At 37.4% G+C, this 22,622-nt stretch overlaps 1 protein-coding gene across 3 annotated transcripts in view; it reads left to right on the forward strand.

Annotated features, from left to right (window-relative positions):
- The window catches only part of PCGF5 (polycomb group ring finger 5), a 120,100-nt gene that overhangs the window by 24,741 nt on the left and 72,737 nt on the right, over positions 1-22,622 (forward strand). The window contains exon 1 of one of the 3 annotated variants that reach the window (XM_055334414.1): positions 531-585. The exons of the other annotated variants lie outside the window; for them this stretch is intronic. The gene's annotated coding sequence lies outside the window, so the exon portion shown is untranslated. Of the gene's footprint in view, positions 1-530; positions 586-22,622 lie in introns of those variants that run through there. 3 annotated transcript variants of the gene reach the window in all.

Raw genomic sequence — 22,622 nt, forward strand, 5'->3', positions numbered from 1 at the left:
GGCTTTATAAAGTTGCAAAAGGCTGCACACTCAGACCTAGTTCTCATGGGAGCCTGGGTCCCATCAGAATGAAAGTTTTTGGGGAAACCCAATATGTAAAAAATATAAACATAGCTACTCTTTTGAAGGTGGAGTGGGGAAGGAGAGTCCTGTCTTCTCCCCTCCTCCCTCAACCATCCACAACCCCTGAGGGAATTCTGAGAAACCCCAAAGTTGTGAGAACAAAAACAATTTCTGAAGAAGGGTTTTTAAAAAGCTACTGTAATACCTCATTTGTTCTGTATTAAGTTAGTTTTCCAGAAAAACATTTTTTTTAGAAACTCATCTTGGTTGAAATTTTAAGTGTGTTACTTTTTTTGCCTTCTTAACAAGGCTGAATGAAAACCTTTTAATCTGTTCTTGATGATTTTTGATTATAGTAATGAACATTTAGTTATGGTTCTGTGCTTTAATGTGGTGATTTCCAACCTCAGAGGTTCTGAAGAGTCAGGACTGTTTACTTACTTACACTATGCTTTTTAAATTGTTACAGGAAGCGGCATGGCTTCAAGGGAGGGTCTTGGAATTGGGAGCCAGACTATCCAGGTTTGTCCTTCAGCCTTGCATCTCATTAGTATAATGACTTTGGGCAACTACTTAACTTCTCTTTGCCTCTGTTTCTTCTTCTACAAATTGGGAACAGTCAGCCTATTTACCCCATAGGATTGTTGTGAGAAATAGGTAAGTTTTTGTACTCTCATTGCTTAGCATAGTGCCTGCATATAAAAAGTGCCACGTAAGTGCTCTTGTGATGATGATGATGATGGTGATGACAATATGACAATACCTGTTTTTCTAATTCTTCCATTGCTTCTCTGTTGTAGTTTAGTGGTTAAGCCTTTGGGCTGTCAAGCTAAATAAGCTGGATTTGACTACCACCACCACTGTGATTTGGGGAAAGTTCACTAATTCTCTGTGATTCAGTTTATTCATCTGAGAAGTGGGACTAATAATACAAACTAGTTCACAGGATTGATGTGAAGAGAAAATAGGATAAAATTTGTAAAGCCTTCAGCATGGTATCTGGAACATTGTGTTATAGCCATCATTATTATTAATTATTAAGGTTCTGGATGAGGGATACTATAACAGTAATACAATATAGAGCCGGCCACCAGCCACCAGTGTACGCCTTGGTACTCAGCATTTTAAGAGCTTTATTAGGGCTATAGAGTATGCCACTATCAAGACTAACTCATGCACGAGGGTTTTGTATAGCCAAGGTTTTTTTTGCAGTCAGCTGTTAAGAAAAATTAGCCAGTGCTTGAGAATAAGGCATGTCCTTGCAATGTTATGGTGGAGCATTATCAGACATACCCAGCCAAGGACCATGTTATTCTCTAGGGAAAGGACCTTTATTTAACTTACTATTTGCTATTGATTGAGACACAGATTTTATAAATTAGATGTTAATTGTAGATAACTTGCAGATTATTTCTGTCTGATGAAGAAGATACCCCCCCAAAGTTTAGAGTTTTATTGACCTATAGGACATTAACCAGTTCTATATTTAAACTGTCTACTTTTTTAAGCTTATTGTATTCTTTCATTGACTATATATTCTTCAGTCTTTCCTGTACTCAGTGAACCAGATGTATCATTCTGCTAGTTTTCTCATTAATGATTTAAATAAATATTTGATATGTACTCAATTTTTATCTGCATAAGAGGCACATTTTTAACTTCTTAAAAACTATATCCCAACAATCTATTAATGGAAATTTCCTTTCTTATCCTTTTCTACTTTCCCTAACATAGTTGTTTACTTTTCATTGTGATTTCAAAATTGAAATATATTTTATAGATTGGTTATTTATTTATTTATTTATTTAGGCATTCTGTGAAGAACAGAAGCAAGTATAGGTAGTTAAAAAATTTAAACCTTGGGATGCCTGGGTGGCTCAGTGGTTGAGCATCTGCTTTTAGCTCAGGGCATGATCCTGGAGATCCAAGTCCCTGCCCGCAGGGAGCCCACTTCTCCCTATGCCTTTGTCTCTGCCTCTCTGTGTGTCTCCCATGAATAAATGAATAAAAATCTTTTTAAAAAGTTTTTTTAACCTGAGTCTTTTAAGCTAGGTTTAATTGTGAACCTAATGATTTCAGTAAGACCCACATTTCTGAAATGTGTGTAAGCTAATATAACACTTTTACACGGTTTTCATGTGATTGTATAACTCATTGCTATTTGTTGTAGTTGATTGAGTTTGTGAAGCATGACATCAAAAATTGTAAAAATGTTCCAGTTTATGTAACCAGAACTACAAGTGAGATAGTGATACAATTTAAAGAATGTTTTACCTGCTTTTATAAAGAAATGTTTTAGAATTATGAGTATAATATTTAATTTGCATACATTTCTGCCCATTCTTTACTCATCATACAATATTCTGACAAATCTTGTGATAGGGAAGAGAGGTATTTATTAGAGACATCTTAAGACAAGATCCCAGCATTGGATCATAAATTTAACTTGTGACCTTTAAGGTTGCTTGAATTGTTAAAGTTATGTGATCCTCTGGAGACCCGGGATCGAATCCCACGTCGGGCTCCCGGTGCATGGAGCCTGCTTCTCCCTCTGCCTGTGTCTCTGCCTCTCTCTCTCTCTCTGTGACTATCATAAATAAATAAATAAAAAATTAAAAAAAAAGTTATGTGATCCTAAGATTTTCATGAAAGACTTCTTATATGAGTCTCTCTTCCTTTTGTTAGAAGTTTGCTTTCAACTGTCTTAGATACCTTAACTAATATTTACCTGATAGATAATTTCATACTTAATTCTCTTGGAATGGAAGTTCCACAAGGACAGGTCTGCTTAATTCACAATGTGTTCAGGCAGTACAGTAGGCCCACCCCATATTTCTGGGGTGAGTGAGTGACTACATGCTTGCCTTCACTCTGTTATGAAACAAGGAGCACTTTAGCACTTGATCACAGACAGATGATTTAGAATGTTGAATGTGGCTAGAGATTTAGTTCAGGGCTTTCCCCAGTGGTAAGAAGAGACACAGCATATCCCTCAAGTTCTCTTGTTTTCTTCTCTCTCAAACTCATTCTCTGCAGTGTTGGTTGTTGTTGTTTAATTAGCTAGTTTGGAAATTACCATGATGGGGAATAAATGGATGGGAAATGGTAGAGTCATTTCTATCCAGACAAACCTTTGGTTCTCAAAAGTCTTGGAAGATGATAAACATGAGAGCCCCCAAAATGCTAGGAGGGATAGCTCAGAGAATAAAAGCAGTTAGTTGTGTATAACAGAAGATCCTCTGCTCCCAATTCATGGTTGCTGTGTCCTTTTTCTCTTTCCTCTTTCTCTAATTCCTTCCCCACTTTAACTGTCTCAGTGTCTTGTTCTGAAAATGAGTACTTTTGCTTCTTGATTTAGTGCCATGTAGGCCACCAAGTTTAAGAAACATAATACACTGTCTATATCTGGGCACAGTGTTAAAAGTTTCCTAAGTGTTCAGGTTTTAGCTTCTTTCTCACAAAATGCCAAAAATGAAGATTTTTGTAAAATTCAAAGCATGTTTTCAGTGTATTTAAATTGAATATAGATATACACATATATAATTGAATATATTGTGTATTAAATTTGTAATTTTTATATAAACAACTCCTTAAAATTTTGTGAGCAAATCAAACTATGTGTAATACAGGTTTAGTGTCCTCACCCTTCTAACCCAGTGAGATTAGATCTGTAAATATACTCATTTTTAAAGCATCAAATTTATTTCTCTCACTAGAGTCACTAAATTGAACAAAATCTTCATCTCCTTGATTTTCTGTGTCATCCATTTTTGAGCACAGTTGCTCCCAGTTTGAAAGGATATTATTGAATTAATTTTCTATTTTCTGAATTTCCAAATTACATAAAGCGAATATCTGCCACCCCTCCCTGAATCAGCCCTCACCAACAGGGTGTGAGTAAAAACATACCTGTAGTTCCAGATAGCTATATTACAAGTGACACTATTATATCCAAAGTTAATTTATAAACTGATTGTCATGAACCAAACTCAAGGTACATTTTTTTCATCTAAAAAGTTTCTTATAAATATTATAAATAATGGATTTCACATTTCCTAACTGATGTGTGGTTGGTCACCCATCTAACCATCCCTCCATCCATCAAGTGCCTGTCAAGTCCCTAGTATGTGCCAAGCAGCTTGCACCGCATCAGACCACATCTGAATAGTTTATGATATATTTACAGTTAATAGAGATGAAAGGTATAATATTAATATTTTGGCAACCCTCATACCAAGCTTAACATGAAATTGGCCTTTTAATCTTTTACCTATAAAATAGTTCCACAGATATTTATAGAAGAACTTTTATATAGCAGATTTTGGGCTTGTCACTAGGAATAAAAGGGATAAAAGAGTGAATAGGGTGATCTTGGTCTTCAAGTAGCTTAACAGCAGAACTTTAAAAACAAACAAAACAACAGACTCGGTTAAAGGAAAATGGAGAGGTAGGTACAGTTTTCTGAGGCATTTCCTGGACATGTTCAAAGACTTTTTTATGCTAATGGCACTAGTGTGTTACTGTGCTCCAGTCTCCTTCAAAACTGCACATCCAGGAAGAGTTGATGACTTCTGTGAAAACCAGCACTGGAGATTATAAATATAACTCTTAAGCTTCTCAGCTATGATAGGGCTCATATTTTCTTTTAACCTCTCAACCCAAAGAGAACATATAGGAGACCTTTGAGGGTTAACAGAGAGTGGAAGGGAGAAAGGAATTAGAGATTATTTCCTTGAAAGCAGAAAAAATCACACAAGATGGAGAGGGGAGGCTTGCACAGAGCTTCATACACTGAGCAAAGCAAACTCCTAAGCTTCCCCACCATGGTCCCTTCCTTAGGGTACTGTATAGATGGCTGTCCAGAGTGCATGAGACATTTATTGGACAGATGGGAAAGGTGAGAGATAGCAATCAGTTTATCAGACTAAACAAGAAAGCCTCGATACTGGCCTGTGAGGGATACTGACCTCTGATCTCATCTTTTACGGTCTCCTTACCAGCATTGTGATTGTGCCTCCATGACTTTGCACACACTGTGCTCTCTGCCTGGATGCTCTTACCCAAGTTACTCACACAGGTTAGCCTCTCACATCACTCAGGTCTCTGCTCACTGTGACCTGGCTGTGGTCCTTCTCTGACCACCCTGGTTTTTTTTTTTTTTTTAATTGAAGTTCGATTTGCCAACATATAGTATAACACCCAGTGCTCATCCTGTCCAGTGCCCTCCTTATTGCCCATTAACCCAGTTACCCCAACCCCGCACCCACCTCCCCTTCCACAACTCTTCTTTTGTTTCCTAGAGTTAGGAGTCTCTCATGGTTTGTCTCCTTCTCTAATTTTTCCCACTCAGTTCCCCTCCTTTCCCATATAATCCTTTAAAAAAAATTATTGGAGTTCAATTTGCCTACATATAGTATAACACCCGGTGCTCATTCTGCCAAGTGCCCCCCTCAGTGCCCATCACCCAGTCACCCCAACCCCACCCACTTCCGCTTCCACTACCCATTGCTCATTTCCCAGAGCTGGTGTCTATCATGTTTTGTCACCCTCACTGATATTTTCACTCATTTTCTCTCCTTTCCCTTTATTCCCTTTCACTAATTTTTATATTCCCCAAATGAATGAGACCATATAATGTTTGTCCTTCTCCGATTGACTTATTTCACTCAGCATAATACCCTCCAGGTCCCTCCACATCAAAGCAAATGGTGGGCATTTGTCCTTTCTAATGGCTGAGTAATATCCCATTGTATACATAAACCACATCTTCTTTATCCATTCATCTTTTGATGGACACCGAGGCTCATTCCACAGTTTGGCTATTGTGGACATTGCTGCTAGAAACATCGGGGTGCAGGTGTCCCGGCGTTTCATTGCATCTGTATCTTTGGGGTAAATCCCTAACAGTGCAATTGCTGGGTCATAGGGCAGGTCTATTTTTAACTCTTTGAGGAACCTCCACACAGTTTTCCAGAGTGGCTGCACCAGTTCACATTCCCACCAACAGTGCAAGAGGGTTCCCCTTTCTCCACATCCTCTCCAACATTTGTGGTTTCCTGCCTTGTTAATTTTCCCCATTCTCACTGGTGTGAGGTGGTATCTCATTGTGGTTTTGATTTGTATTTCCCTGGTGACAAGTGATGTGGAGCATTTTCTCATGTGCTTGTTGGCCATGTCTATGTCTTCCTCTGTGAGATTTCTGTTCATGTCTTTTGCCCATTTCATGATTGTATTGTTTGTTTCTTTGCTGTTGAGTTTAATAAGTTTTTTATAAATCTTGGATACTAGTCCTTTATCTGATAGATCATTTGCAAATATCTTCTCCCATTCTGTAGGTTGTCTTTTAGTTTTGTTGACTGTTTCTTTTGCTGTGCAGAAGCTTCTTATCTTGAAGAAGTCCCAGTGATTCATTTTTGTTTTTGTTTCTCTTGCCTTCGTGGATGTATCTTGCAAGAAGTTGCTGTGGCCAAGTTCAAAAAGGGTGTTGCCTGTGTTCTCCTCTAGGATTTTGATGGAATCTTGTCTCATATTTAGATCTTTCATCCATTTTGAGTTTATCTTTGTGTATGGTGTAAGAGAATGGTCTAGTTTCATTCTTCTGCATGTGGATGTCCAGTTTTCCCAGCACCATTTTTTGAAGAGACTGTCTTTTTTCCAGTGGATAGTCTTTCCTGCTTTGTCGAATATTAGTTGACCATAAAGTTGAGGGTCCACTTCTGGATTCTCTATTCTGTTCCATTGATATATATATATGTCTGTTTTTGTGCCAGTACCACACTGTCTTGATGACCATAGCTTTGTAGTACCACCTGAAATCTGGCATTGTGATGCCCCAGCTATGGTTTTCTTTTTTAATATTCCCCTGGCTATTCGGGGTCTTTTCTGATTCCACAAAAATCTTAAAATGATTTGTTCCAACTTTCTGTTCCCTGTATTTCTGTTCCCTGGTATTTTGATAGGGATTGCATTAAACGTGTAAATTGCCCTGGGTAACATTGACATTTTCACAATATTAATTCTGCCAATCCATGAGCATGGAATATTTTTTCCATCTCTTTGTGTCTTCCTCAGTTTCTTTCAGAAGTGTTCTGTAGTTTTTAGGGTATAGATCCTTTACCTCTTTGGTTAGGTTTATTCCTAGGTATCTTATGCTTTTGGGTGCAATTGTAAATGGGATTGACTCCTTAATTTCTCTTTCTTCAGTCTCATTGTTAGTGTATAGAAATGCCACTGATTTTTGGGCATTGATTTTGTATCCTGCCACACTGCTGAACTGCTGTATGAGTTCCAGCAATCTTGGGGTGGAGTCTTTTTGGGTTTTCTATGTAGAGTATCATGTCATCTGCAAAGAGAGAGAGAGTTTGACTTCTTCTTTGCCAATTTGAATGCCTTTTATTTCTTTTTGTGGTCTGACTGCTGAAGCTGGGACTTCTAGTACTATGTTGAATAGCAGTGGTGAGAGTGGACATCCCTGTCTTGTTCCTGATCTTAGAGGAAAGGCTCCCAGTGTTTCCCCATTGAGAATGATATTTGCTGTGGGCTTTTTGTAGATGACTTTTAAGATGCTGAGGAATGTTCCCTCTATCCCTACACTCTCAAGAGACCATACCTATTCTACTAAAGCTGTTCAGAAATATAGAAAAAGATGGGGTACTTCCAAACTCGTTCTATGAAGCCAGCATCACCTTAATTCCAAAACCAGACAAAGACCCTACCAAAAAGGAGAATTATAGACCAATATCCCTGGTGAACACAGATTCAAAAATTCTCAACAAGATACTAGCCAATAGGATCCAACAAATACATCAAGAAGATTATTCATCATGACCAAGTGGGATTTATCCCCAGGATGCAAGGCTGGTTCAACACTCATAAAGCAATCAATGTGATTGATCACATCAGCAAGAGAAAAAACAAGAACCATATGATCCTCTCAATAGATGCAGAGAAAGCATTTGACAAAATACAGCATCCATTCCTGGCCCATATAATCCCTTTCACTATTTCTTACATTGCACATATGAGTGAAACAATATGTTGATGGTCTTTCTTTCTGATTGACTTACTTCACTCAGCATAATACGCTCCAGTTCTTTCCACATCCAAGCAAATGTTAGGTTTGCTAACATTACTCAGCCATCATCCCTTCTGATGGCTGAGTAATATTCCATTGTATATTTAGACCACATCTTCTTTATCCATTCATCTGTCGAAGGACATTGAGGCTCCTTCCACAGTTTGGCTATTGTGGACATTGCTGTTATAAACATTGGGGTGCAGTGACCATCCTGTTTTAAACAGTACTTTGACAGTCCATCTCAGCTTTATTTTTCTTCATAGCACTTCATTATTACCTGTCATTACTTGTTAATTGTCTGTCTCCTTATACTCAGATGTGTGCTCCAGAACGGGGTCTTTGTCTGCTTCACTTTTCTATTTTTTTGTGACAAAGGCCATGGCACATTGTGGAAGAATTATGAGGTCTTTTTTCAAAGTATGGGCTGTTAGCCCAAAAAAGTGCTTTTTCCTAAAAATCTTTTTTTTTTAAGATTATTTATTTGAGAGAGAGAAAGAGATCATGAGCAGGTGGGAAGGGTAGAGGGAGAAGCCGACTAACCGCTGAGCAGGAAGCCTAACGTGGGACTTGATCCCAGAATTCTGGGATTGTGACAGGAGCCAAAGGCAGGCATTTTACCAACTGAGCCACCCAGGAGCCTCCTAGAAATCTTTTAAAGAGGATTTTTTTTCAGCCTGCCATTTCATTTCATTATATTCAGTTTCAAGACCACTTTGGGTGGGGAAACGGTGCAGTTAATGATGGTATTCCATATTCTTCTACTAGGAGGTTAGTGGTATGGGGACCATTTGTGATTGCATTATTTTCCTTTCAGTGTTTTTTTTTTCTATCTCTTTCTATTTTGACAAATTTGAAAACTACCAAAAAGTAGTTCAGTGAACATCCATATACTTTTCACTTAGATTTACCATTTGTTAACATTTTGCCATATTTTCTTTATATCTCTACATACATAATTACAGTTCTCTCGGAACTACTTAGTATTTAAGAAAAAGTTGCAAAAAAAGAAAAATAAAAGAAAGAAAAAGAAAAAGTTGCAGATATGACCTTTCACCTCTAAATGCTTCAGTTTGTATCACCTAAAAAGGAGATACAGTTACCATATTCAGGACTGTAATATTGATATAGTAGTATTATCTAGAATGTGTAGACCTGTCTCAATGATGTCCTTTAGAACAGTATAAATATAACAGGAAAGAAGTTTTAATCCAGGAAACAGTATCAAATCACAGATTACATTGAGTTATGGAGCTTCTTTAACCTTTCTCAGTTTTCTTGTCTTTCATGACTTTAACATTTTTAAAAAGTACAGCCATTTGTTTTGTAAAATGTCCCTCAATGTGGGCTTATTTTATATTTCCTGATAATTAGAATCAGATTATGCATTTTTGGCAGAAGTACTATGCAGGTGATAGTGTATCCTCCTGAGTGTATTACCTCAGCAGGTACATGATGTTAGGTGGTCCCATTACTAATGATATTAAATTTGATCACGTTTGGGTAATGTCTAACAGATTTCTCCACTGCAAAAATACTTTTTTCCCTTTGTAATTCAGAAGTAATCTGCAGAGAGATACTGCAAAACTACGTAAATATCCTATTCCTAAACAAACTTTCACCTAATGGTTTTAGGATCTCTGGAGATTCTTAACTGAATCCATTACAGTAGTGGTGGTTGCAAAATGGTCATTTTCTGGCTCTTTTGTTCCTTATATATTTATAAATTGTAAATCCCATTGTATATTCCATTGTAAATTCCATTGTAAAGAAGGGCTTCCACTTTACCTACTTGTTTATTTCCTTATTACAAATATGGATTCATGGGTTCTTTCTTGATTCAGTGTGTTATAATCTATTACTATCATTCATTTTAATGTTCAGATTGTCCTAGAATTGGCCTAACATCTGGGGAGAGAAATACCTAATTCCAAGAGTAAGAAACATTTTTAGTAAATTCACAGCACTTCTGAAATTTTAATTGCATACAAATCACTTGGGGCCCCAGATTCTGCATTCCTAACAAGCTCCCTGGTGATGCTGATGCTGATGGTTTGTGGATGGCAGGTAAAGTAGCAAAGGTGTAGGAGTCTGTAGGCTGATCTGGAAGACTTAAAGACTCTTTTTTTTATTTGTTTATGATAGTCAGAGAGAGAGAGAGAGAAGCAGAGACATAGGCAGAGGGAGAAGCAGGCTCCATGCACCGGGAGCCCGACGTGGGATTCGATCCCGGGGTCTCCAGGATCGCGCCCTGGGCCAAAGGCAGGCGCCAAACCGCTGCGCCACCCAGGGATCCCTGATCTGGAAGACTTAAAATACATCTTGTTCTACCTGTGTTAGTATGAAAATTCACCTTGTTAACATGGAAGAGACTGATTAAAGAGTGTATGAGCTCTGGTAGGCATGGGGAGTGAAGAGCTACACAACAGCTACTTGATTCCCAGACATCATGATGATGTGGAACACTGTATTCCCCTCATTCATGCTTACTTTTGCATTTCTCTAGAAATCCTGACCTTTCGGAAAGCTGTCTTCAGCTCCAATAACTGGGATCAGGGGAAATAGTGACAACCTCAGTGGAGGATTTCTGGCACTTTCTGGCAGAAATCTGCTGTTAGACCTAACTTTATTGATATCAAATAAGTTAGGCGGTTTGAGCTCTTCTCAAAAAATAAATGTTCATTTATTTATTTATTTATTTATTTTGCTCCACAGAAGTTATGAGTTTCCTGTTATTGGCATATTGGCAGATTTCAGTGGCTTTGGTCAAATAGTTTCCTTTTCCCCTTAAAGTCATTTTTAGACAGATTGGTGTTGGCACAGTGGCCATCTGCAGTTTACGAGCACTACATACATAAAAATTTCAAATGTACATGGAATTTCATATTGCTTAGTCATCTTGTCTAATCTGTTTACATTTTTATCAGTAATCCTTTTTTTCTCCCTTGGCATAATTTCATTTACTCATCTGCCATCTGACTTTTCTATTTCCCCTTACTTCAGCCTATTAAGAATGGATGGGATCTTCCCTATAGAAGTAGAAAGCTGTATAGCTGAGGGAATCCCTGTATGGAGTAGAGGGAGCATCAGAAATCAGAGGACATCTAGTATGGACTGTTTGTGCTACTATTTAGCATTGGGAAATAAGTGAGTGTGGAACCCATGGGCACGTACCAGCGCATTTAACAGAATCCAGAGGGTTTCTAAAATGAATGTTTTGTTTCTGTTTGTTTGGATGTTTGTTTTTAATCTCTACCATTTGTATCTTCTGCTGTTTCTGGCATTTGAATACATAGCTGATAATAGTATTAGACTAAAGTAAAGCTTGGGCAAGTTTGACTTATGAATGATTCACAAGTTCATATGTCCCAATCAGTGCTTTTAGCTCCAACTTCCCTGTGAAGGGATGCCACGCACTCTCAACTTTGTTGCAAAGAATCTGTGTGCTCCTAGAGCCTCCATCTCTAACAGAAAATGCTATAGCCCTTGTGATCACTTTCTTTGTCATGGCACATAATAATATGTTCATTGAATTAGGTGGGTTTAGAAGGGATTTTATTTCCCCTCTCTAAGTAACATGTGTTACAGAGGGGGATTAATACCGCCACGCTATGATAGTATTACATACTTCTGAAAGCTAACCTGGAAATCTAGTAAGACACATAAACAAGTAAATACCTTTTATGTTTTCTTTGTTAGAGGATGCAACCTTAAGATTTCTTATATCAAGCTGTGTAATTGGTTTAGCCTGGTAATAGATGATTGTCCCTCAGAGGTTCAGGGGTTGCTATAGAAGCTCAGGGCCAGAAGAACTGTGCTCTGTGCAGGCCACTACTAGGGTATGCAGGGGCTTGGTCATGGCTGGGTGCCAAGGCCTGGTGGAAAGCAGAAAGGCTGCTTCAGTGCCTCAAGTGCTAGACACCTGGTACCAGTTAGACCACACCTGCTTTCTGCTGTTTGGCTTCTCCTTTTCTCTCTCCTGTGAGTTACTCTTTTAAAAAAAATCCCTGAAAATCAGAAATGTTTCAGATTCTGACTCAGATCTTTTTAACCTCTCACAACCATGTGAACTCTGGTGATGGTAGTAAAGTAAGAGGAAAGTTTCATCTATTCTCTCATTCAAATGTAGAAGAACATCTTATTCTAACATTGAAAAATTATCAGATAGGTGAGCTGCCTCACACACATACAAGAAAGAAAACTCAGCAGGACTTATGGCGGCATCCTTCACAGTATGCAAAAGAGTGTTATACCTAACGTGTAGGTACTGGAGGTGCTTGTTAAATGATCCAAAGCTAAAAAGCAACTGAGTGCCTTTTATTTTCATTTCCCAACTTACCAGCTTTTCCAAAACATCATTTTAATTCCAACACACTTGGATCCCTCATTATATTTCCAGTGCTGTATTTGAACAGTGCTCAAATGTCTGTCCCTGGCTGTTGATGCACACATATATGCATAGCCTGACTTGCTGTATCCAAACAAGGGAATGCCTACTTACTTGATGTGATTAGCTGGAGGAATTGGTTGTTAGGTTGAAGAATACCCTGAAAGTTATATGTGCCTTTAATTTTACCCAAAAAGCCTTGAGATGATTTCTTAGAGTGTTACTTTATGACAGTGAGCTGCATTAATTTTACTTACTATATTTTGCTAGAGAGGTTATTATAAATTCAGCCAACATTTACTAAGCATCTGCTAGGTTCACAGACCTATACTGGGCCCTATCTGTCCCCACCTTCAGGTTGTCCGCCATCTTACCTGATAGACTACATAAACACAAAACATAAATACTAATAATACTAAACTAGCTGAATACCAGATACATGGGTTTCCAGCAGTTTTCAGAAAAGAGAGACTCCAGTGAGGTGGAAGAGTTGGAAGAAGGAACAATTTGGAAAAAATTATGATTAAAATTGGCCTTAATGGTTGGGAAAAAGGAGGAGAAAGAGGGAGAGCATTTCATTTAGTGGTGAGCAGCATAACCAAAGGTTAGAGGTTGGCATTCACATCACTTTTGTGGGTCAGTGAGAGCTTGGTCCAGTTGTGGTATAGGGGTTCTATGTTGGAAAGAGTGGAGATTAGGTGGTAAGATTTGCCTGGTACTAAATCCCGGAGGCATTATGCTGCCACAGAGTAAAGTAGTCTGGAAGGTGGTTGAGCAGCACCAGGACAGTCTTGCAGCTGCTCCTCTGGGTTCCACTCCTGCCTCCATCCTTCCTGAGCTTTGTGATTCTCATTATGCCATAAACCCCGTGCCACTGTTTCCACATTTGTAAAATGAGGACAGTGAATTTATTTATCTCACAGGGTTGCTGTTTTGAGTATAAGAAATAATAACTACACAGACTGCTTGGCATCATTCTGGATACTTGGTAAGCCTCGTTGCATCATTAGTTATTAGCAAGGGAGATAAAGAGTGGCAGCTATGCCTTAGAAAGCTTTGATTCAGATAAGCTGATTGAAGCTTGAGGAGGCTTTGCAGAGATGCCTTTTGCCTGGATGGAGTTGAAGACAAAATTTTAGAAGTATTGCCACAATTTCCAGCCTCTACAGGAAGGCACAGGAAAGGGTACAGGGAGATGTGTTGCAAAAAGCCATTCTGTTTCCACTACATCTCCATTTCACAGAATTTAGAAATAATCATGCTTGATAGTCATCAGAAATGATTTGGTAAGAGTAATTGCCAGTGTTCCTTAATAGCCACAGAGAACTTAATGCTGGTCAGTTGGAGGAAGTGAATTGTTTGAGCCAGAAGGAACTGGAAGTTTATTTACTTGCTCTTTTTTTTAGTTAATATTTTATATTGTATATGCAGAGGCTGCTATGTTGACAAGGATAAGATAGATAATTGAATCTGAATAAATGAAAATGAAAAATAACTCTGAATATCCCCTACAAGAATTACAGTACCTAACTTCAATAATTCGAGTGTGCTAATTCTGTTTGTTGTACTTACACTTTGGGTGGACAAGAAATTGGAAACCCGTACTGTCTATAAAAACAGGAATCTGTTTCATACTTTTTCTTGAAGTTTTTTTTTTCTTTGAGCTATAGGATTTTTAGCTAGAAGTAAGTTTAATTCATCTAGTAGGAAGTTTGAATTTTTAATAAGCTTGTCTTTATAAAAATATGAATAAGCTGCACTTCAGTCCTATCTTCATGGTGGAAAGTTGTATGAAAAAAATTTATAGCATGAGCATTATGCTTTGTGAAGAAACAGCATCCTCAAAGGATAACAATACAAAATATGTACATTTTTGTTTATCACAGTTTTACTTCCTAAGTGCTACCTGTGTATATTTTGACTCTGAATATTTCAGATATTTCCATATCTGGTATGGAGTATTCTTATGTGCAATTTAAAAATGGTTTCAAGCATCAAAGCTTATAAATGCTAAAAGTTCTGGTATAGCGCTCCAGGTATAATGCCATGCATGTACTGATATCAACGGTCGTTAATTAGTGCCTTGTAAAACATAAAAGAGATAATCAACTAAAAACAGTGTGACTGTATGTTTAAAGAAGTACATCTCTCTAGTCCTTCATCTGTGAAGTTTTTAATATATACTATGCATATGTGTGTATATATGTATATGTTTAAGTATGTATCAAGTAATCTCTGTAACTCTTTATGTGTAGCACAGAGTAGTCCTATGCCAGGTATTGTAAGTATTAACCTGTATCAGATTCCTTTGAAGGGAGCCAAAAGAATGTCTAGAATTAAGTACAATATAAATTGATTTTAAAATAAGCATATTCTGGCTTCTATACTTGAAAATTACATTAATAAAAATGGGAATTCACTACCCCTCCCTTTCTGTGTAGTTCAGTCAACTTCTCTCTGGATCCCTTCTCTTCCTAGTCTTCTTCAGACCCCAATGTCATTGTCATCCTGACTTTTCTCTTAGCTCCTTTTTTCTACCCACTGTATCCACAATCCTTTATCCTTCTGGCCAGTCCATTTATCCATTTCTGCTGCTTTTCTACCAGCATGGCTCTCTGCAGATCATTACCACTAGAAACATTATCCAATTCAGCTGGGTTCTCAATATTGCTGGAGGTTTTTTTTTTTTTTTTGCGGGGGGGGGGGGGTTGTTTTATTCTTATGTATGTGCCTGGACAAATTCCCTCCCATCTCCCATAGCCATGATCCTAAATTTGATCAGTTTCCACAAATTCTTTAATCAAGAGGTAGTTGAGCTGTGGTTCTCTCTTCTGGCAGAAACCTCCCTGGAGGGAATTTCCATTCCCCTACCACATGTAGTTCTGGTGCTGCTTCCCCACTCTCTGCCTGTATCATCATATGGCCCTCTTTGCTGTGCATCATGGTATTCCTGGCTGTCTCCTGTTCTTATAAGGACACTAGCCCTTTGGATTCAATGCCCAGCTACTCTGGTATGACCTCATTGTAACTTCATCCTGTCTTTCAAGAATTTATTTCCCGAATAAAGTCACACTCACAGGTTTCAGGGGTTAGGATTTCAACATGTGTTTTTGAGAGACCTAGTTCAACCTATCACAGGCATTTAGAATAGACTATGTGTGTGTAATATGTAGCATGTAATACTTTACATATGTGTTGAGGGTTTTTGTTTAATGTGGCATATTAAAGTTCATTAAAGTAATGAAGTTAATGAACCAAGTACAGAAGTGTGAAACATCCACATGGTTGTTGAATATGGGTATTAATATCACACATGTCAACTTTTAAAAGTTAAATTCAATTTACTTGGTTTTATTAATGACTAGTTTATTGTTGAGTACTTCTAAAGTAACTTACATAGCATAAAGCCTTCATGTAAGAATTCATGCCTATGCTTATAAATTAAGTTTCTAATTACAGAAATTCCTTTTCCAGAGAAATGAGTACTACACTTGAAACTTCAGACCTCATTGGTAAAAAATGATTAAAGAATAAATTGTTCAGGAAATACTATAAAGGAAATGGTGATATACTAATTTATAACTATCAAGTTCCAATTAACTTCCTTGTCAGTGTTTTTGATAAGCATCATCCTTCTAAAATTTTTAGTGGGTGAAGTACCCCTGTAAGTTGTTCAAATCAAGAACAACAATTCTTAACAAACCTTATCTTTTGAAAGCACAACTGGGTCCATGTAATTACCTCTCTTCTTTGGATTTTTCTACAGTTTTCTTAATTTAGTAAATTAAAATGCCAGTATTCAAATGATCTAATATCAAAGCCTCTTTTTTATAATTTAGGAGTATAGTAGTGAATGGACCTAAGTTATGGTGACTTAAGTGAAGTTTACCCCTTGAAGCCCTATGTTTTCTCTTAGATCAGCACTCTAGAATCCCAGGTAGAATGGAGAAATACTTCCTCTTTAAATGTCACTGGGACTGTATGGTGTCTTGAAGTCAGAGGTGAAAGACAAAATATGCTCTTTAGCAAATAGGAAAGAATATTTTTATTAGAAATTCCTTTTCTCTTTGTTGGTAGACTTTCTCCATTATGATACAGGAGAAAGATCAGATTGTGGCAACCCTTTACAAAAAATAAAATATAGTTTCAGACTCTGAGCTATTTGATAACAGTGATGGTGGTGGTGATGGTGATGATACCACCACCACTTTTTGGTAGTTAAGCCATTGTGTTCTACTCATTGCCTGGAAAATAGAAATCACAAAATTAAGGTGTTACACTAAAACAAGATGTTTTGGGAATTGTGGACGTTTTCAACCCTGGGACACAGGAAAGCTTTTAATTGCTATCATCTATACATGTTCACAGAGATATCTATCCTCTAGATAAGGAATTGGCAAACAAAACCCCAAGGGCCGAATCTGGTTTGCTACCTGTTTTTGGCAGATTTAGCCTATTGGACGGAGTGGAGTTACAACAAAAACCATATGGTCCACAAAGCCTAAAATATTTACCATCTAACCCATTACAGATAGAATTTGCCAACCCCTATTCTAGGTAGTGCTTCCAAATTGCACAAACATATAATTGAACTTTAAGGGTCATTTGAGATATGTATTCCAAGTCTAAAGCAATTTTATAAATGGGCAGACCAAGGCTCATGAAGTGCTTTGCCAGCGATTGTAACTTGTTTGCTGTAATTTTCTTTTCCTTTTTTAAAAAAGGATGATTTTTTTCTCATAACATTTTTATAATGGCAAAATATACATAACATAAATGTTACCATTTCAACCATGTAAGCGTACAGTTCAGTGGCATTAAATACATTCCGATTGCTGTACAACCATCTCCACCATCCATCTCCAGAACTTTTTCACCATCCCAAACTGAAACTCTGTTCCTATTAACCTAACTCTCTACTTCCCCTCCGCCTAGTCCCTGGCAACCATCATTGTACTTTCTATCTCTATGAGTTTGACTGCTCTAGATATTTCAGATGAGTAGAATCATACAATAGTTGTTCTTTTGTAACTGGCTGATCCAACTTTTTTTAATTGAAGGAAATATTCTTTACAGAAACAAGAAAATTCTAGCCTTTTCCCTGACTTATTTAAGCACCTGACTTGACCCAAGGTAAGCTGATCAACTTTACTTAATACCCTCAGCTCTTAAAATGGCACATTTTAATATCTTTCTGTAAGGAATTCAATACAGTGTCGTGGTATTAGTTATGGTAAAAAATAAAGATCTTAAAATTTACAGTGGAATAGTCACAACTATTACTTTTGCAGTTCAGGTATTTGCTTCCAGCATTTTGGCATAAGGGAATATAAATGAATACTCAGAAAGTAATTTTGTGGGCATTGGAATCAGAGTCAAAGATGAAGGATGATAATTCAGGTCTCATGAGCCATGGATGGGCAGGATCAGAGGTGACTAGCTCAAGGTTTGCCAAATTCAGTGTGTCCTTATCCTAGATAATGCTGCCTATGCACAGCTCACATCTTGCCCTTTGCTCATCATTGTCTTTCTGTTAACATAAAGTTACTCCAGATGGGGTAAAATATAATTGATTATGAGTTAGTATACTAACTTTCACATTTCAGTTCTGCCTCCCTAAGACTATACCCAGATCACTCAGTTGAAATGTTGAGTGTTCATAAAACTCTTTAGACTCCTGTGTACATCCTATTTCTTGATTTCATCTTGAGTGATATAAACTGTAATTTTCATATTTTACTCATTTCCCACTTAAAGAGTAACCTTATTTTAAAATTCTTATAGGGCAAGGAAGGGCAACAGGCAGAAAAATTAGGTGACTAAGTGTTGCCTCCACATACATCCTCAAAGCAAGTAGATCATACTGAAGCATTTATTCTAAGTATTTGTCATCAGGCCTTAAATTAAATCTTCTGTTTTGTTGTTTTGTTCAAATAGCAGGGAAGGTATAGATGAGAAATTCATAAAATTAATTCAGTGTTTATTTGCTTACTGTGTACTAAGTGCATTGCTTGAATTACCTCCTACAATCCCTTTAAAGACTTCTGAAATATGTACTTTTATTATATCCATTTAAGTGATGAGGAAACTAAGACACAGAATTTTGCCCTATGACATAGCCAATAAGAGACTGTGCCAGAATTTGAATGCTGGCGATCTTGACTACAAAGTCAGATTTCATTTATTTGCTTGTTCATCTGTCCATTCATTCATTCCAACAAATATTTAATGAGAGCCTGTTATATTTTAGGATTGATTCAAGGAATACAGCAGTAATGATAAAAAAAAAAAAACTGTGTCCTCATGGAGCTTATGCTAGTAACCACTTTTCTGTGAACCATCTTGTATTCTCCTTCATCATCTAGTCTATGATACTGAGATTCTAGTGCTTTTTTTCAGCTTCTCATCAAGAAGCTATTAGGTTTTGGTAAGTGATAGGAGCTTTTCCTGTCAGCTCGGATAACCCCTGTCAACAGACAGAAATGAAGAAACCATTGAAGACAAACATCATTTCTTTCTTCTTGAACTAACAGACAGGTTATCATAGCTTCTGAAACTTCTGTGTGGTTTATCACCCTGAAGGTCAGGAATTAAGAGTATTTACCTTGTAGCTAATGCTGCCCTGCTTTAATGTAGGCCAGTGTTCTCTTAGTTTTCCCGAACACCTAAACACAGAGTTATCAGTATCTTAATCATTAAGCCTGAATAGTTGAAGACCATATGAACACACTAATTTGCCTTTTGTTTTCAGGAGTGTGTTTGGTTTTGTTTTTGATCCAAGACAGGGTTGTGAAGTACAAGAGAGAAGGTTTCTCTGGAGATTTGCTTTCCTCCTCCTTCAGTTAGGCTTTCCTTCCTCCTGCTGGTTTCTTCACCTCCCAGCCAGCAAACTTACAGTTAATACCCTGCTAAAGTGCTTAAGTCGTAACTAAAGCCTCCCATCCTTCCCTGCCCTTCCTCCCTTCCTTTGGACTAAGAAGTCTACTAATCTTGGTGAGCTTGGAACCCGTAGCTCAAGAGATGGCTCATGAGGACTTGACTGTGACCCCGCCTGGAGATTTTGCATTTTTATGGGAAATGTTTAGTCTCTGTTACCCCTTCATTTGAGGGGAGTAAATAAAGATTTCACACAAACACTTCTACAATGTTGAATTAACCAAATTATTAAACATTTGGCAGAGGAGGATTAGCTTTCTTTGTGTCTTTGAATTGCTTAGTGTGAAATATTTAGGTTTCCACATCTTGTTCTTAAAATTGGGTATGATGAATATTGAGTTCAGAGGAAGGAATACTTTGTGACCATTGATTGCATGCCTTACTTTATGCTGTGTCCTAGATCCATTGCCTTGCCTGCAGTGTCTCATTCATCCTATGAACTATCTCAACAACAGGACCTCTGCTGGGTGGTACAGAATTACCAAATACTATTCAATTGCTGGTAGTCCACAAGATTGTTACTTACACCTTATATTTTTACAATCCTTTACAGTTTATAACTTAAACGTTTTTCACTTATCATCTCATTTAATCTTCTATATGCTCATTATAATAACATGTAAATATATAAAGAAACAACCAGTGCTTAAGATAACATTAACCGCAGTTTTCATAGGAAGAAAATGAAGCCAAAGGAAGTTAAGTGACCTGCCCCCAGGTTCTATTGCTCAGTCCATTGTCCCTTCCTCTAAACCACAGCTACCTGTAAAATGAGGATGTTTTCAAATCATGTGCCTACTCAACTCTGGTATTTGAATATTTATGGCACTCAATTTTTATATTGCATTTGCTCCATTTGAATTTCATATCTTTTGGTAGGGTTTTTTTCCCCTAACTTTTCCATAATCACTCCTAACTTAGAAACATCTACATTCAGATTTGATGGAATATACTTAGTTTCTGCATGTCAGTTATTTGTCCATTTATGATCCTGAAGGATTTAATCTGACCTCCCAAAATAACAGTTGTGGTTTTGTCATGATGTTTTAAAATATCCATAGCCCTGATGATCAGAGTAAAAGCAGTTTTTTCTTACAGTCTGTACCTATTTTAGTTACATTCTCTGTTCTTCCAGTATAAATGGAACTTGCTCCAGCCAACTGTTGAAATTGCAGTAAAGAAAATACAGCTAGTTTTTTCTGCCTCTAAAAAGAGAGAAAAAAGTTTTGTTAGTCTCTCTCCTTAGCATAATGTATTTCAGGCACTTTAAAGTATTTATTTAGCTAGTTGCACAGTCTTTCATAGACTAATCTTGTCCCTATACCTAATGCTATTTATCTGTACTCACTTTTAGTATATTGACTTCATTTCTCTTTTTTTTCGCCTGGCTTTCTCATTTATTTTTCATATCCGTAGCTTTTGGCATTTTTCTTGCTGTCTTATATTACAGGCAGAGTCTTAAGCATGTAGGGCTAATTTCTTGACCACCAGTAGCACTCCTTTTTTCAGCTGGAGTTTTTGTCATTTAACACTTTATTAATAAATTTGATGTATTGCTCCATAATTGTTTCTTGTAGATAAGTCTCTACTCCCTGTTGTGATTTTAATTAGTAGTCCTGGATCACAGGGATTATGCCTAACATAACTTTGGAAAGATCCCTCCTAGAAGATAGCAGAGAAAGAATACACAGAGTATGTCTTAGAGTGCATGCAAATACTCAGCATTTCAGTCAGTATTTATTCGACTGCTTACCATTTTACCACCCGTTCTGCTAGTGAAGCAGTCAAGCAGTAGATCACCTGGGTTTACACAGTAGTAGGAGGTTCAACCAAAATAATCAGTTAATCCAAGTCAGTGTGATGGGACTTGAGAGAATAAGTTGAATTGTTATGTATATATGTGATATATGTTTATCAGGAAAGCTCTTCAGCAACTTCAAGGTGTCTAGGAAGGTCACCTTTGAGATCATCTGATACCTAAAGGATAAACAAGGTTTGACCAAATTTAGCAAAGGTGGGGAAGGGTGAAGGAATTGGGACGGGATGCTCATTTGAAAGGAAGAAGATCCATCTCTCTAGCTAGAGGGCAAAAATGTTTTTTAGGGCTGCAGTATAGAGTTCAAGGGAGAGGTTGTAGAAGTGATCTGGATCTGGGATGGGCTTCTTAGGTGTTTGGGCTTTAGCCTAAGAACAGGAGTTTTTTTGTTTTTGTTTTGTTTTTTGGGGTTTTTAAAAAAGATTTTATTTTTTTTAATTTTTTTAAAAAAAAGATTTTATTTATTCATGAGAAATACACAGAAAGAGAGGAGGCAGAGACACAGGCAGAGGGAGAAATCAGGCTCCTCGCAGGGAGCCCAATGTGGAACTCAGTCCCAGGACTCTGGGATCATGCCCTGAGCCAAAGGCAGACATTCACCCAGGCGTCCCAGAACAGGAGTTTTTTAAGGTGGGAAGCAACCTGATTCAGTTTGTAGTTAAGAGACTCCTCTGGCTATGCTGTGGGGAATGGTTTGACAGACGGGAGCTGTATCTAAGAGTTCACTGAAGTAATGGAGGGTAGAGATGATAGTAATCTCAACCAGGGTGGGTTAAGTGGAAGGATTCAAGAGACATTTAGTAGAGAGAGTCCTTGAGAATCATTGATTGCAGGGGAGGGGTGCATTAAGAGAAAAAGAGACATGGCTGAGGGTGATTGGAACTCCTTCAGTTCTGTTCTCACTCCTCCATCACTGATTTCAGGTAGTCATACATTTTGATCTGTGATATCCATGGCTATAAAAATAAATACATTTGGGCCCAGGGGGACTTTAGATTTTAATATTTTCTAACATCTCTGTAGGAAGACTTTTAGATTACAGAGGGTAGTTTTATGTTACAAATATTCTATATAAAAAGATTAAATAGCATACTTAGGTATATAAAATAATTTACAGTAATGAAAAAGCCATCTTACTTAATATCCCAGGGGAAATACAAAGTTCTAACCCTATTTTTAAACATTATGCTATTAAACATCAGTTCATTGATAGTATATTTATTAGCCAAGGACAGAATGTGAACTTTTCAGTACAGAATTACCTACCTATCCATTACCCGGCCTTAACTGAAATAAAAATCTAGACATAAAATATAAAGTAATGAAAATGTTTGTTAGGTATACAG

The sequence above is a fragment of the Nyctereutes procyonoides genome, unplaced genomic scaffold (assembly GCF_905146905.1).
Source record: "Nyctereutes procyonoides isolate TBG_1078 unplaced genomic scaffold, NYPRO_anot_genome, whole genome shotgun sequence".
NCBI lineage: Eukaryota > Metazoa > Chordata > Mammalia > Carnivora > Canidae > Nyctereutes > Nyctereutes procyonoides.